General features: G+C 45.5%; 1 pseudogene; it reads right to left on the bottom strand.

Annotated features, from left to right (window-relative positions):
- Positions 1 to 10,952: 10,952 nt before the first annotated feature.
- Positions 10,953 to 14,006, bottom strand: part of LOC132807282 (zinc finger protein 850-like) — a 38,613-nt pseudogene continuing 35,559 nt past the window's right edge.

Raw genomic sequence — 14,006 nt, 5'->3', positions numbered from 1 at the left:
ATCAGCAATCAAAACTGGATTCTAAGGATCACAAAAACTGAAACTAAAAACGGTGTGTCTGAAAGTGAGTTGCATTGTAACAAAAGTGAAGCAAAAGCACACATTGAAGAGAATAATTATGATCAGAGACTTCTTACAGAGACCCACCTTCAGGATGGCAGAAATTAGATCTTGAATATAGAGGGTTGGCACTGCTAATCAAAGCACTGATCACAGGGTAGTCTGGTGTCAGCTCGGATTTCAGGGCCTGATTTCTCTATCCCCTGTTGATCTCCCTGTTCTCACAGAGCAAGATGTTTGTCTGTTCCCAGCTTTGCTGGATTTCTGCTGAAGCTCTGACCCCCTACTACACCTTCCGGAACAATAAAACATTCAGTCCATTGAGACCCAAACCACAATTGACCAGCCTGTCAACCATCCAGACGTGGAGTGTAGTCATAGCAGGGTTAGCAAGCAAATAAAATGAAATAAATAGGTGCTTGTGTTTAATGTTTGTTCATTGGGAAGTGTAATGGAAAATTAACATTTATTGTGCAATCTATAAAAGCATAGGGGAACAAAGAAGGAAGGGCCTGACTTTGCAGACAGACAGAAAAATGTAAAGTTAAACTGACCTAACAGTAGACTTTCAAGGCCAGTAAACTACTATATCAACAGTCAAGTAATGAGAAAAACAATTCCATATATGGAAAGGAACTCTAATGTTACAGGCTCCTGGCCTTGAGGTGTTGATAAGGAAAAGCGAATTATATTACAAAGGGAATATGGGAAAGCTATCAGGCAACCCCTTACATGAGGGGTCTTGCCAATGTATCGGGTCCCTTTGCAGAGATTAAAAATAAACTTTTTCTTTGCTCTTGCTAATAGTCGAATCAATTTAATTTGCATGGTAGTAAACTTGGGGGCTTGCCCAGGACCCCGCAACTGGGGAAGATTCCCAGGAGGTGTAGGCGCCAGCGCCTTGAAGGACTTTCACTTCATCTCGAGCGCAAAATTGGCCCCTTTACGCGAGAGGGTTGGGAATCTGTGGATCGTCCTGGCGCCGGGATCCGAATCAAATAGGTTCTGGGTAAGAGTCGTGGCTTAAGTAATCCTACATGGAGACTCATTCTAAGAGAATAAATAAATCAGGAGTAGGGTCCAGTGAACTCTCGTGTGCTTTTAGAGTAAAACTCAAGGGAAAGGATTGCTGTCTCTAGATGTTTCTAGTGTGTTTAAGAGAGAGCAGATTTAAGGGTGGTTTTAACCCTGGAACCACCACTGGCTGAGTTGGACTTGCCCAGATGGGCCCAATGAGGGGGAACCTCCAGAGATAAAAGCAAGTCATATTGGCAAAAAAAAGATACAAACAGAGAGAGAGAGAGAGAGACAGACTCACTGAGGTCCATAACACCCATAGTGACTGGGACCACCCGAGGACATAACGACCGCAGAAATCACACTGTATGAGGCACACCTGAGGAACAGCTTCATCAATGGAATAAAGGACAAAGTTGCAAAGAAGGTAAAAGACACATTTATTACCTGGGACACAGGAAAGCTCAATTTGATAGAACACCACGCGATACATGCTGAAAAATTGCTGGCTCAAGAGAAGGATAAGCTCAGCTTGCTCTGATGCAGATGGTCGCCCAGCCATTGGAGGGAGATGCTGTGGGAAAAGGGAGAGGCAGAGGTGGAGGTCACGGAAGAGGAAGAGGGGCTGGCAGAGGTAGATCTGGCAGGTGCTTTGTTGCGGAGCAACGGACCACCAGGCGAGGCAGCGCCCACACAGACAGCCTCAGTCAGCCCTAGAGGCTGGACAGCAGGGTGACTGACGGGGGAAGGCTAAGGTGGAGGTGGGCAGCCCACAAGTGACAGGTAAGCCTCTTTTCCTTTATGCTTGGCAATGAAGACTCGCTTATGCTAATCTCTTCTACTAACCTTACGGGCACTGAAACATGTCCCACCTCCATAGTGAGTGCTGAGATTGCGGAACGTGGACCATACGTTCAGTATAACATTGATGCATATAAGTTGATACCTACCTCTATGTCATACGTGGAATGTACACCAGTTACCTTTTTGGTAGGTCAGGGGCAACATATTCAGTCCTTAAAAACAAGCCAGTTCAGAGAGTCAATGCAAATAAAGATGAGTGGAAGGTTCCTGAAATCAATGGGTCCATCAGGAGTTGTGATAAGAGAGGTGTTTACCACACCCCTATTGTGCAAAACCAGTAATGGGGAAACATTCCAATTCTCAGTTTTGTTATCGGAATTCTGTCCTTTAAATCTGGTGGCTCAGGATCTGAGAGACTGGGGTTGGATTTGCTCAGTACCCCGACAGGCTTGCAGGTAATACGAAAAGATGACTTACCAGTGCAGGCTGTAAAATACAACTCACGACCCCTGATGTATGTCTATGAATGGCGATTAAGCCAGACAGCGATAAGTTCAGTGAGCAATTCACTCGCCATGGAATCAAGTAACCATGTTCATCCTATTAACACTGATTTTCTCGCTGGGGATATGCTGCACTGCACAGCTCACATACACCGCGATAGCCCTGACAAATCATATGGGAAGGATTGGTTCAGGAGACAGGTTAAATTTTATTGGAATGACTACAGATGTGCAGTCAGTATGAACTTATCTAAGGTCTCTGTGACAGCAAGTAGAACCTATCTTTTTGACGTGGAAGGCTCTTTTCCTCACGTGTCATTGGCAAATGCGTCCGGCAACAGCTGGCAGGATTTGGGACCATGGGTACTAAAGGCACAAAAAACAAAAGATTGGGTCTTGAGGGACGATGTGGGTATCTGGTTCAGTGAAGATATGCGGGCATAGAGGACGAAACTAAATTGGCTAACTCAGGCAGATAGGGCAGTCCAGGTAACCCCGGCTAGCCCTGGAGAGCCGAGGAAGGTAGCATTATACTATACTGGCATTTTCCTAAAGTAGAAATCTCGGACCCAAGATTGAGAAAGGTCCCTACTGAGTTGTGGGCAAAAGGCAAACATGACGTGGGGCTCATACGAGGCTGTGAACCCATACAAATAACCCCAAAGTCTAAGTATCGTCCTTGCAGAGCACAACACCCGTTAAAACCTGAGGCTATTGAAGGAATTACTCCAGTCTTTGAATCCTTCCTAAAGGCTGGAGTATAATCCCCTGTGAAATCTCACTAGCGAGAACCCCCATTTTTCCAGTCAAAAACGCAAATATTCCGGGTGAACCAGAGGAATGGAGGTTTGTTCAAGACCTGCAGGCAGTCAATAACGCTGTTGTTCTGCGTGCCCCAAATGTTCCCAACCCCTATACTATGTTGGCTCAACTTCCACCAGACAGGAAACGGTTCTCTGTTGTGGATTTAGTAAATGTCTTCTTTAGTGTACCAGTACACCCAGATAGTCAATTCTGGTTCACTTTTTCACTCAAAGGAAAATCGTATACCTTCACGCGACTTTGTCAAGGTTACTGTGAGTCCCCCCACCACATATAATGAGGCTCTACGCAGGAGTCTGGAGATTCTTGTTTTAACCCTAGGGTCAGCGCTTCTGCTGTATGTAGATGATTGCTTAAATAGCAGCACCAACAAAGGAACAATGTGAGAAAGATACCCTTGCGTTGCTCTGCGAGCCGTGTCTGCAGCTGAAAAGGGTGTTGTAGCGTCCAGGGACGTAGTTGGCTATAGTGAATAAACCCTACTGGCCCCACATGCAGTATCTTTACTGCTACCCAAGAGGTAGTAAAAGCAGGATCGCTCCCTTCTCATCTGTCAGTGCAAGTAGCAGAGCTGATAGCCAAATTACATGCCTCAGTCAAGGCAAAGGAAAGGACGGTGAATATTTACACAGACAGCAAATATGCATTTTCGGTTGTACATGATTTTGGAACCCTATGGAAACACAGGGGCTTCTTGACCTCCTCTGGAAAGCCCATCACACACCCTGGCCTGATGTCTGACCTCCTGGAAGCGGTCCTATTGCCCAAATCACTCGCTGTGTGTAAGTGTGAAGCCAACACCAAAAATAACAATTCCATTTCTCAAAGCAATGCTAAGGCAGACTCAGCGGCAAGGACGGCAGCCCAGCAGCTGCCAAGTGATCAGTTTGACGTATGTATGACAAAAGTTTGTACCCCAACAGCAGACATATGGGAGTTACAGTCACAGGCCATGCCGGAGGAGAAGCATGAGTGGACAAGGGCAGGGTGCAGCATGAAGGAAGGGGTGTGGTGTGGCCCCAATGGTAAACCCTGTCTACCGCAATCATTATACCCATTCTATGCCAAACTGACACATGGTAAGGACCATGTGTCAAAAAGGGTGGGGGGGGGGCGGGGGGGATGTACAACAGTATTGCAGCACACTGGTACACTAAGGGATTTACTCACTACTCCTAGAAATATTGTGAATGATGTGTTATCTGTGCCACTATTAGTGTGGGGAGGGGAATACAGATGAGTCAGGCAGCACACCCCCTTTGAACATTTACGGATGGATTTTATTCAACTAACGCACAGCTAAGGGAACAGGGATTGCCTGGTAATAGTTGGTATGTTTTCCAAATGGATGGAAACATTCCCCACGTCTAAACAGGATGTCAGTGCCGTAGCCAAGGCTTTGCTAACTGATATAATTCCAAGATGGGGCATCCCTGAAAGGCTTAGTAGCAACAATGGGAACACCATTTGTCAATAATGCCTTACAGTAGATCAGTGATTACTTGGGAATAAACATGAGACAACACTGTGCCTACCACCCAGCAAGCGATGGGGCAGTGGAACGAGAGAATGCTACCCTGAAACCATCTGTATGCCAATCTCAAGTCAGACTGGTTCTATTTCCAAAGTAGGAATTTACAAAATATTGCGTGGATTGACTGCCTGCAGACTTTGTGCATTTTTAAGCAAAATTGAATGTATCAGCAAATATAATTCTGCAAGGTAGAATGGTGGTGGAGGGTTGCTTTTCAGACTAGAGGCCTGTGACCAGTGGTGTGCCACAAGGATCAATGCTGGATCTACTACTTTCATCATTTATATAAATGATTTGCATGTGAACATAGGAGGTATTAGTTAGCAAGTTTGCAGATGACACCAAAATTGGAGATGTAACAGACAGCTAATAAGTATAACAGGATCTTGAACAGATGGGCCAATGGGCTGAGGATAGGCAGATGGAGTTTATTTTGGATAAAAGCAAGGTGCTGGATTTTGGAAAAGCAGGACTTAGACACTTAACGGTAAGGTCCGAGGGAGTGTTGCTGAACAAAGAGACCTTTGAGTGCAGATTCATAATTCATTGAAAGTGGAGTCGCAGGTAGATAGAATAGTGAAGGTGGCGTTTGGTATGCTTTCCTTTTTTTGGTCAGAGCATTGAGCATTGCTTAGGCCACTGTTGAAATATTGCATGCAATTCTGGTCTCCTTCCTATCCCAAGGATGTTGTGAAACTTGTAAATCTTTTCTGAACCCTTTCAAGGATGTTGCTAGAGTTGGAGGGGTTGAGCTATTGGGAGAGGCTGAATAGGCTGGGACTGTTTTCCTTGGAGGGTCAGAGGCTGAGAGGTGACCTTATTGAGGTTTATAAAATTATGAGGGGCATTGATAGGGTAAATAGACAAAGTATTTTCCTTGGGGTGGGGGAGTCCAGAACTATAGGGCATAGGTGTATGATGAGAGGGGAAAAATATAAAACGGACCTAAGGAGCAACGTTTTTCACACAGGGTGGTGTGTGTATGGAATGAGCTGCTGGAGGAAGTGGTTGAGGCTGGTATAATTACACCATTTAAAAGGCATCTGGATGGGTTTATGAATAGGAACGGTTTAGAGGGATATGGGCCAGGTGCTGGCAAATGGGACCAGATTAGATTAGGATATCTAGTTGGCATGGACAAGTTGGACCGAAGGGTCTGTTTCCATGCTGTACATCTCTATGACTCTGACTCTAAATGCAAATTCACCCCATAGACTTGTGTATATGTGTGCATGTGAGTTTGTGTGTGTGTGTGTGCATAAGAGTGCATATTTGTGTATGTGCATGTGTGGTAAAGTGAGTGTGTGATGGGAGTATAAGCCTGTGAGAGGGTGAGGATGTCAGGGAGGGGGTGAATAAAAGCAAGGGGTTACATCTTGGTAAAACCAACAAAACTTGTACAAGTAATGGTAGGGCCCTTGTTGTAGAACAGAGAGACCTGGGGGGGGGGGGGGGGGGGGGTCAGTACGTAGTTCTTTGAAAGTTACATCACTGGTAGACAGGGTGGTTAAGAAGGCGCTTAGCACATTTGCTTTCATTGTTCACATCATTGAGTAACGGAGTTAGGAAGTCATGAAGTTATCCAGGATGTTGCTTTTAGAGTATCGACCAAAGTCTTGGTCACCCCGTCATAGGAAGGATACTATTGGAGAGGATTTGGAAAAGATTTACCAGAATGTTGCCAAGGCTGGAGGGGTTGAGTTATAAGGAGAGGCTGGGATTTTGTTTTTTAACTGGAGCAAAGGAGTCGAGGGTTGAGCTTATATAGATTTATAAATTCAAAAGGGGTGTAGGTAAGGTGAATTGCAAAGATCTCTTCCTTAGCGTGGGAGTGATCAAAACTAGGGGGTGTATTTTTTTTTAAGGTGAGAGAAGAGAGATTTAAAAGGAACCCGAGTGCAACCTTTTTAGAGAGGATGGTTTGTGAGTGAATGAGCTTCCAAAGGAAGTAGTAGGTGCAGGTACAGTTACTGCACGTAAAAGACATTTGGATAGGTACATTAATGAAAAGGTTTAAGTAGATATGGGCCAAAAGGAGGCAATTTAGTTTGGGAATTCTGGTCAATGTGGATGAGTTGGACTGAAGGGTCTGTTTCTGTGCTGTATGACTCTATGACACAAAGAACCAGAAGTGATCTTCTTGAAACCAGCAAAATTCAGAAAGGGGCTTGACAGGGTAGATGCAGATAAAATGCTCCTTTGGTGGTGTCATAGAATCCGTACAGTGTGGGAGCAGACCATTTGGCCCATTTAGTCCATGCTGACACTCCGAAGAGCATCCCACACCCCCACCCTCCTCCATGCATTTCCCATGGCAAATCCATCCTACACATCCCTCTACACTGTGGGACAATTTGGTATAGCCAATCCCCCTAATCCGCACATACCTGGACACTTTTGGTAATTTATCATGTCCAATCCAACCCAGGAGCTTGCTTAAAATGATTCAAGTGTGTCAACAGCAATCATTTCAAGGGTTGTTGGTTTCCTTGGATGTAGAGAAGGGATTTGACTGGGTGGAGTGGCCATTTCCTTTTTTTTAATACCCTGGAGTGGTTTAGTCGAGGTGAAATTTTTCTAGATGGGTAACAGTCCTTTACAGTGGTCCTTTATCAGCGATTCTCACCAATGGTGTAAGGTCCAGTAATTTTAGCATGGTCCTGCCACAAGCCTCTTATGTATTGGAGAGCTATGGCAGGAGTACTAGGGAGGATCTTGGGGACCAGAGGTAAGGTTGACTTGGTCTCTCTCCTCCTGGGGTTGACAAACCTATCTTCCCTAGATGTGCATGGGTGAAAGTTTTTAATATCCTCACTTTTTGTGCAAGGAAGAATATTCTGCTGTGCTGGGTGTCTGCGAAACCCCCTCCCCTGGTGTCTGTCAGGGTGGCACAAGTTAATTATGGAACACATTGCTTTGGACATTCTCACAAATATGGTGCACCAAAAAATAGAATTTTTAAAAGACATGGCAGTCCTTTTTGAATTACCAGATTTGTCTGCCATTTTAATTAAGGCCTTTGTGTAGCCGTGTCGGTTTGGTATACTGAACTCTATGCCCTGACAGAAAGAATTTCAAACAAGTGTTCGGGTAATAATTGATGTTCTTGAAGATTGAAAGCTAAGGTCTTATTGCACTGAGCATATTATTTATTGATCTGTAGTGAGTATAATTTTGATACGTTTTGTGGAGTAGTATAGTAGTTGGTTTACTGTTGTTAGAATGTTATTTTCCTATTTTATAGCTTTATAATTTTGAAAAAGGTTGCAATAAAAGTATTTTTAAAATGTCTAATGCTTTGTGCCTGTGACATTGTTCTCAGTCATGGACAGATTCCCTATCACCACCAAGCCCCATGAATCAATATCTAATTAAGGAAACTACAAACATCCAGATAAGTAGAGAAACAGCAGCTGTATTTAAGAGGCAGAAGATGAGGTGTTCTTCTGCCAGGCGTCAGGTGGTTAGAGTTTGGCGGTGGAGGAGAGAGAGTTAAAGTGATCGGCCACAGAACAGTGGAGTCATTTAGTTTCAGCATCCCAGAGCTGGTCTCTAAAATGTTCTGCAAGTTGGCCTCCATTCTCCACAATGTAGAGGAGACCAGGTAGAGAACTGGGCACACAAATGAATCTTAGAAATAAGTTGTATAAATCTTAATCTGCCAGAGTTATTTTCTGAAAAAGTTTCATTAAATTAGGTAACTGCATGAAACAGTTTGTTGGTCAGACTTGAATCATCACCCTCAAATGAGAGAATGCCATTGATAGCAGTGAACAGCTCTTTTTGTTAAAAAGCACAAGTTGTTGATTTATTTCCACAACTTACTGGTATTCACACCTGCACAGTCAATGTCAAACTCTGACATCAGAAATGAAATATCATTAATTTTGTCTTACAATAATACAACAAACAAATTAATAGCACACAGTGGATAGAAAGTCTGATTAATGTGAAATAAAATTTGATCAAAAGAATGTAAAATTGAGATGAGAGATAACAAATGGGGGAAGGGCAGAAGGTAAGAAATGCAGCATCATAGAAGGTGTTCCTCCAGGGAGTGTATTTTACCAACTACAACTGCTCAATATAAACAAACACTCTGACATGATCCTCCGGTTTTAATGTAAACCATACCCCCATACAGTAGGTACCATTTAAATAAGTTAATAGATACAAGCCTTGAGTAAATCCAGCCTCCAGCCGGACCCCCCGCTTCTTGGAGCTCGGACCTTCCTCCAGCTCCGGGGGGTTGTTGAGCTCCTGGGCTCCGGCCGCCGCCGAAGAAGCCGCGGGCGCCGGCTCTCTCTCCTCCACCGCCGACAGTTTTAATTTGTTTTCCCGTTCACCCGGTAACCGTCACCTCTTGTTTGAAAAGTTCCGACTTTAATGTGAAATGTATTTTAAAGGTATTTTCTGAGGTAAACGATGCCTGTCTGCCCCCCTCCCTCCGTCAGAAACCGCAGCCTCGCGCCGCCATCTTTGTTTCTCTTCTTTCCGTCTCCTTCAGTGACACGCGTCATCCACGCCCCGACCAATCAGAACGCACCTTACTCCATCTGACCAATAGCGGCCGCGTTTGCGTGTCGTGCTGTCCCACCCTCTGCAATCTCTCTCTCCGATTGGTCGGTACTGACCACAAGCTTTGGGATTGGTGGGGAATGTCACAAGCGGCTCAGTGTATCCGCCCTTTTCATTCCCGTTCATTCATTCAACAGCAGCTGACCCAATTTACTGCAACGGGCTCTGGGGCTATAGCGGTAGTGTCACATATTCAGGGGCAAGATGTGATTTTTAACGATTTCAACTGTGGCACCTCCACATCCATTCATTCAACCGAAGAGGGCTCAAAGGGTATAATATTTGTATCCCATGTTGAGAAGAAACCTCTCCCCATTCATTCAACAGAAGAGGACCTATTTGCTGCAGAGGGTTTTATTTTATGATGCAGTGGTAGTGTCCCTATCTTCGAGCCCTGAAATCCCACTGCTATGAGGATGCGTAATAAGAAATTTTTTAGTCATAAGTCACATGACACCAGGTTGTAGTCCAGCAAGTTGTTTGGAAGATCTTACAGAAATATATTATAAAAGAAATACAAATAGGATGTTGCACTGGTAGGTGAGACTAAGATAAGAGCGCATGGCCTCAAGATTAGAGGAAGCAGGTTTAAAACTGAACTGAAAAGAAACTTCTTCACCCAGAGGGTTGTTAATATATGGAATTCCTTGCCCAGGGAAGTATTCGACATTACTTCAGCGATCACTAGAAGAAGTAGATACGTTTTTGTAAAAATAAAAGAATTAAGGGATCAGGTGAAAACGCAGGTAAGTGGAGTATAGTCCACGAAAAGATGAGTCATGATTTTATTGAGTGGTGAAGCAGACTCAAAGGGCCGGAAGGCCGACTCTTGCTCCTAGTTCTTATGTTGAAATCACAGCTGTTGGAGTGAGTACTTCAGCAGATGAAGTAAAAAAAAAACAAGTAAAGGAAAGAAATTTAGATAAATGATAGACAGATGATCTACTACACAGCAAGTTGTGTTTTCCATTTTTATTTCCATTGTTTAAAAACAAATATTTAAAATGAACTGTTTGTTTTTCCTCACTTGGACACATTGTGACCCACAACAATTTATATAACACTGTGAATATCATAAACCCTCTCATGAGATATCATAGGAACAATTCATAAACTAGATTTGTCACTGAGTCACTCAAATAGATACTAGTAAGGAGAAAAAAACCCAACATGTGCAGGATGCTAACGAAAAGTCAGCAACCTGAAATGATAACAGGAGCAAGTGGACAGCCCCAATCAGGAAACTCATACTCTGACGTCCACTACAGTACCTTGCACTATTCTTCACTGAACACTGCAATTGCTTTCCTTTTCAGTTTAATGATCCACCTCTATTTTGACTACTGTAATTGAATCTGACTCCAACACACTCTCTGGCAGACAGTTCCAGAGGTCAAAGTATTTTCAATCATAAACAAAGTAAGTTTTGGATCCATCCCAAAGACAATTCCAATGGACTTTTGTTTCCAAACATTTACAGTAAGTTCTTGGCATGGACACATTTCCAACTTAGTAGGTTTATTCAAATTTTATAACATATGGGGGGGTAGCACACTGCTTAGCATTGCTACCTCACAGCATAAGGGACCCAAGTTCAATTCCAGCCTCAGGTAACTGTCTGTGTGGATTTGCATGTTTTCCCTGTCTGCACAGGTTTCCTTCCACAGTCGAAAGAGGGGCTTCGGTACATCTGTGTGGACCTCCTCCAGTAAACTGAGGGCAATGGGGCACTGTGAGGATCAGTAGACCAGACAATCTATCAATCAGTCAGCAAGTTCTCTCCAGGAGACTCGTCTCAAGGCAGGCAGCGGTTTCTTATCTCATCCATTCTCCTACCCTCCACAAACTCCACACAGACAGTTGCCCCAAGGGTGGAATTGATCCTTGGTTCCTAGTGCCATGAGGCAGCAGTGCTAATCACTGAGTCACCATGGGGTTGCAGTCCAACGGAAAACAAATACAGTGCACCAACTCTCCCACTGCACCCACTGTCAGGAGAATCAGTCCTGGGGGGGACTCACAGCAGTGTCAGTGGTGGAATCTGATTGTTGTGAGCGCTGGTGCCCCCGCTGGTGCTTCCGTAAGTTGCGGGAAAATGTAAACCTCTTCCCGCACTCAGGGCAGCTGAAGGGCCTCTCCCCGGTGTGGACACGCTGGTGCTTCAGCAGAGCAGAGGAATCGCTGAAGGCCTTCCTGCACTCGGGGCAGCTGAATGGCCTCTCCCCTGTGTGGACCCGCTGGTGGGTCAGCAGTGTGCAGGAGCGGGTAAAGCCCTTCCCGCACTCTAGGCAGGCGAACGGCTTCTCTCCGGTGTGAATGCGCTGGTGCCTAAGCAGGGCAGAGGAATTGCTGAAGGCCTTCCCGCACTCGGGGCAGCTGAATGGCCTCTTCCCCCGTGTGGACCCGCCGGTGGGCCACGAGGTTAGAGGAAACAGCAAAACCCTTCCCGCACTCGGGGCAGGAGAACGGTCTCTCGCGGCTGTGGATCCGCTGGTGGGTCAGCAGGTTGGAGGGCTGGGTAAAGCACTTTCCGCACTGGAGGCAGGAGTATGGCCTCTCCCCAGTGTGGACTCGCTGGTGCCTCAGCAGGTGGGAAGACCTACTGAAGGCCATCCTGCACTCAGGGCAGCTAAAGGGCTTCTCACCCGTGTGGACCCGCAGATGGGTCAGCAGAGCGGAAGAGCGGGTGAAGCCCTTCCTGCACTCAGGGCACGAGAACGGCCTTTTCCCGATGTGGATCCACTGGTGCCTCAGCAGGGTAGAGGAATCACTGAAGGCCTTCCCGCACTCAGGGCAGCTGAATGGCCTCTCCCCTCTGTGGACCCGTTGGTGCTTCAGCAGGTCCGAGGATTTGCTGAAGGCCTTCCCACACTCAGAGCAGGGGAAGGGCCTTTCCCCAGCATGGACGCGCTGGTGGGCCAGCAGGTGGGAGGAGTAGGTGAAGCCCTTCGCACACTCGGGGCAGGAGAATGGCTTCTCCCCAGTGTGGACTCGGCGGTGGTCCAGCAGGTGGGAGGAGCAGGTAAAGCCTTTCCTGCACTCGGGGCAGGAGAATGGCCTCTCCCCGGTGTGACTTCGCCGATGAATCTCCAGGACAGATGGGGCATGGAAGCCTCTCCCGTAGTCGCAACACTTAAACGGTTTCTTCACGGTGTGGGAGTCCTCTGGTTTAACCATGGCCGCAGCTACAGCCTCGTGTACGGTCCCTGCCCACAGTAAATTCCTCTTTCCTGGCCGTATAACTGTTTCAGGCTTTACACACAGTGCGCTGTAACAGTAGAGACTCTCATCCAGTCCCGCTGATGCTGAAAATGGTCTGAAACAGGAACCAAAATGTTTTGCTCCTTCTCACAGAATCATAGTTGAAAATCGTTGAGGTCCCGATGGATTGAGTGACTGTCAGACATTGATGTGAAAGTGGGGACTGCAGAGGCTGGAGAGGAGTTGAAAAGTGCGGTGCTGGAACAGCACAGCAGGTCAGGCAGCATCCAAACAGCAGGAGAATCGACGATTCAGGCATAGGCCCTTCATCTGTTGATTTTTAAACTTCAGTCTTCAAATCTTCAAATACTCTGGAAAAAAAGAGATTACAAAAGTCATCACGGTCAGTCCAGGGTAGAAATTCAGAACAAGCTACTCCACTTTCTGCAGAACATTTTTTTTTTTGCTGTTCCACAAAATTGAAAGCATCCCACTCTCTCTCCTCCTACTCCATTCTCACTCCGCTCAAATTAATTCTCCTGAAGGTGCTGATTCTGGATCTTACAGGGACAGAAAAAGCAAAAACGTCAGGACTGACATCTTCGAATTTTGGATAACACCACGTGAAAGTTAATATCTTTCAGGATATTGCTGAGAGTGAGCAATCTGATTTTGGGAAGCAAAAGAAGTGTAAATTCAGGTTGAACCTGCAATACAGCTTCTTGATAAAAAAACAGACATGAATTGGTTATCGTCCCTGTGGTGGGTGGTGGGTGGTGGTGGTGGTGGTATGTGGAGGGTGGAATGAGACATGAAGGCATTGACGCAGACAACCGAGAGAAACTAAACATATGGACATGGCAAATATTCGTGGCAAGCCAGAGTCAGATCTACAGCACAGAACAGCCCCTTCGGGCCATCCAGATATCCTAGCCTAATCTAGTCCCATTTGCCAGCACTTGGCCCATATCCCTCTAAACCTTTCCTATTCAAATACCTATCTAGATGCCTTTTAAATGTCATAGCTGTATCAACATCCACCACTTCCTCTGGCAGCTCATTCCTTATACACACCACTCTCTGCATGAAAAGGTTACTCCTTAGGACCCTTTTAAATCTTGCCCTCCTCCACTCTAAACCTTTTTATCCTCTAGTTCTGGATACTCTCACCCAGGGAAATGTCCTTGTCTATTTACCCTATCCATGCCTCTCATGATTTTATTAATGACTCTCAGTCACCCCTCAGCCTCTGGTGCACGGGAAAAGACAGCCAGCCCATTCAGCTCAAACCCTGACAACATCCTTTTTAAATGTGTTTTGAACCCTTTCAAGTTTCACAATATCATTCTGATAGGGAGCGAGACCAGAATTACACACAATATTCCAAAGTGGTCTACCCAATGTCCTATCAGCCACAACACAACTTCCCAAACTCATATCCTCAGTCAGAGAATTGGGAAAGTTTTCAAAACCCACAAAAAGACAAC

This window comes from Hemiscyllium ocellatum (assembly GCF_020745735.1).
Source record: "Hemiscyllium ocellatum isolate sHemOce1 chromosome 27 unlocalized genomic scaffold, sHemOce1.pat.X.cur. SUPER_27_unloc_12, whole genome shotgun sequence".
Classification (NCBI taxonomy): Eukaryota; Metazoa; Chordata; class Chondrichthyes; order Orectolobiformes; family Hemiscylliidae; genus Hemiscyllium; species Hemiscyllium ocellatum.
The sequence above is the reverse complement of the archived record's forward strand: the minus strand, read 5'-3'. Positions and strand labels throughout refer to the sequence as shown.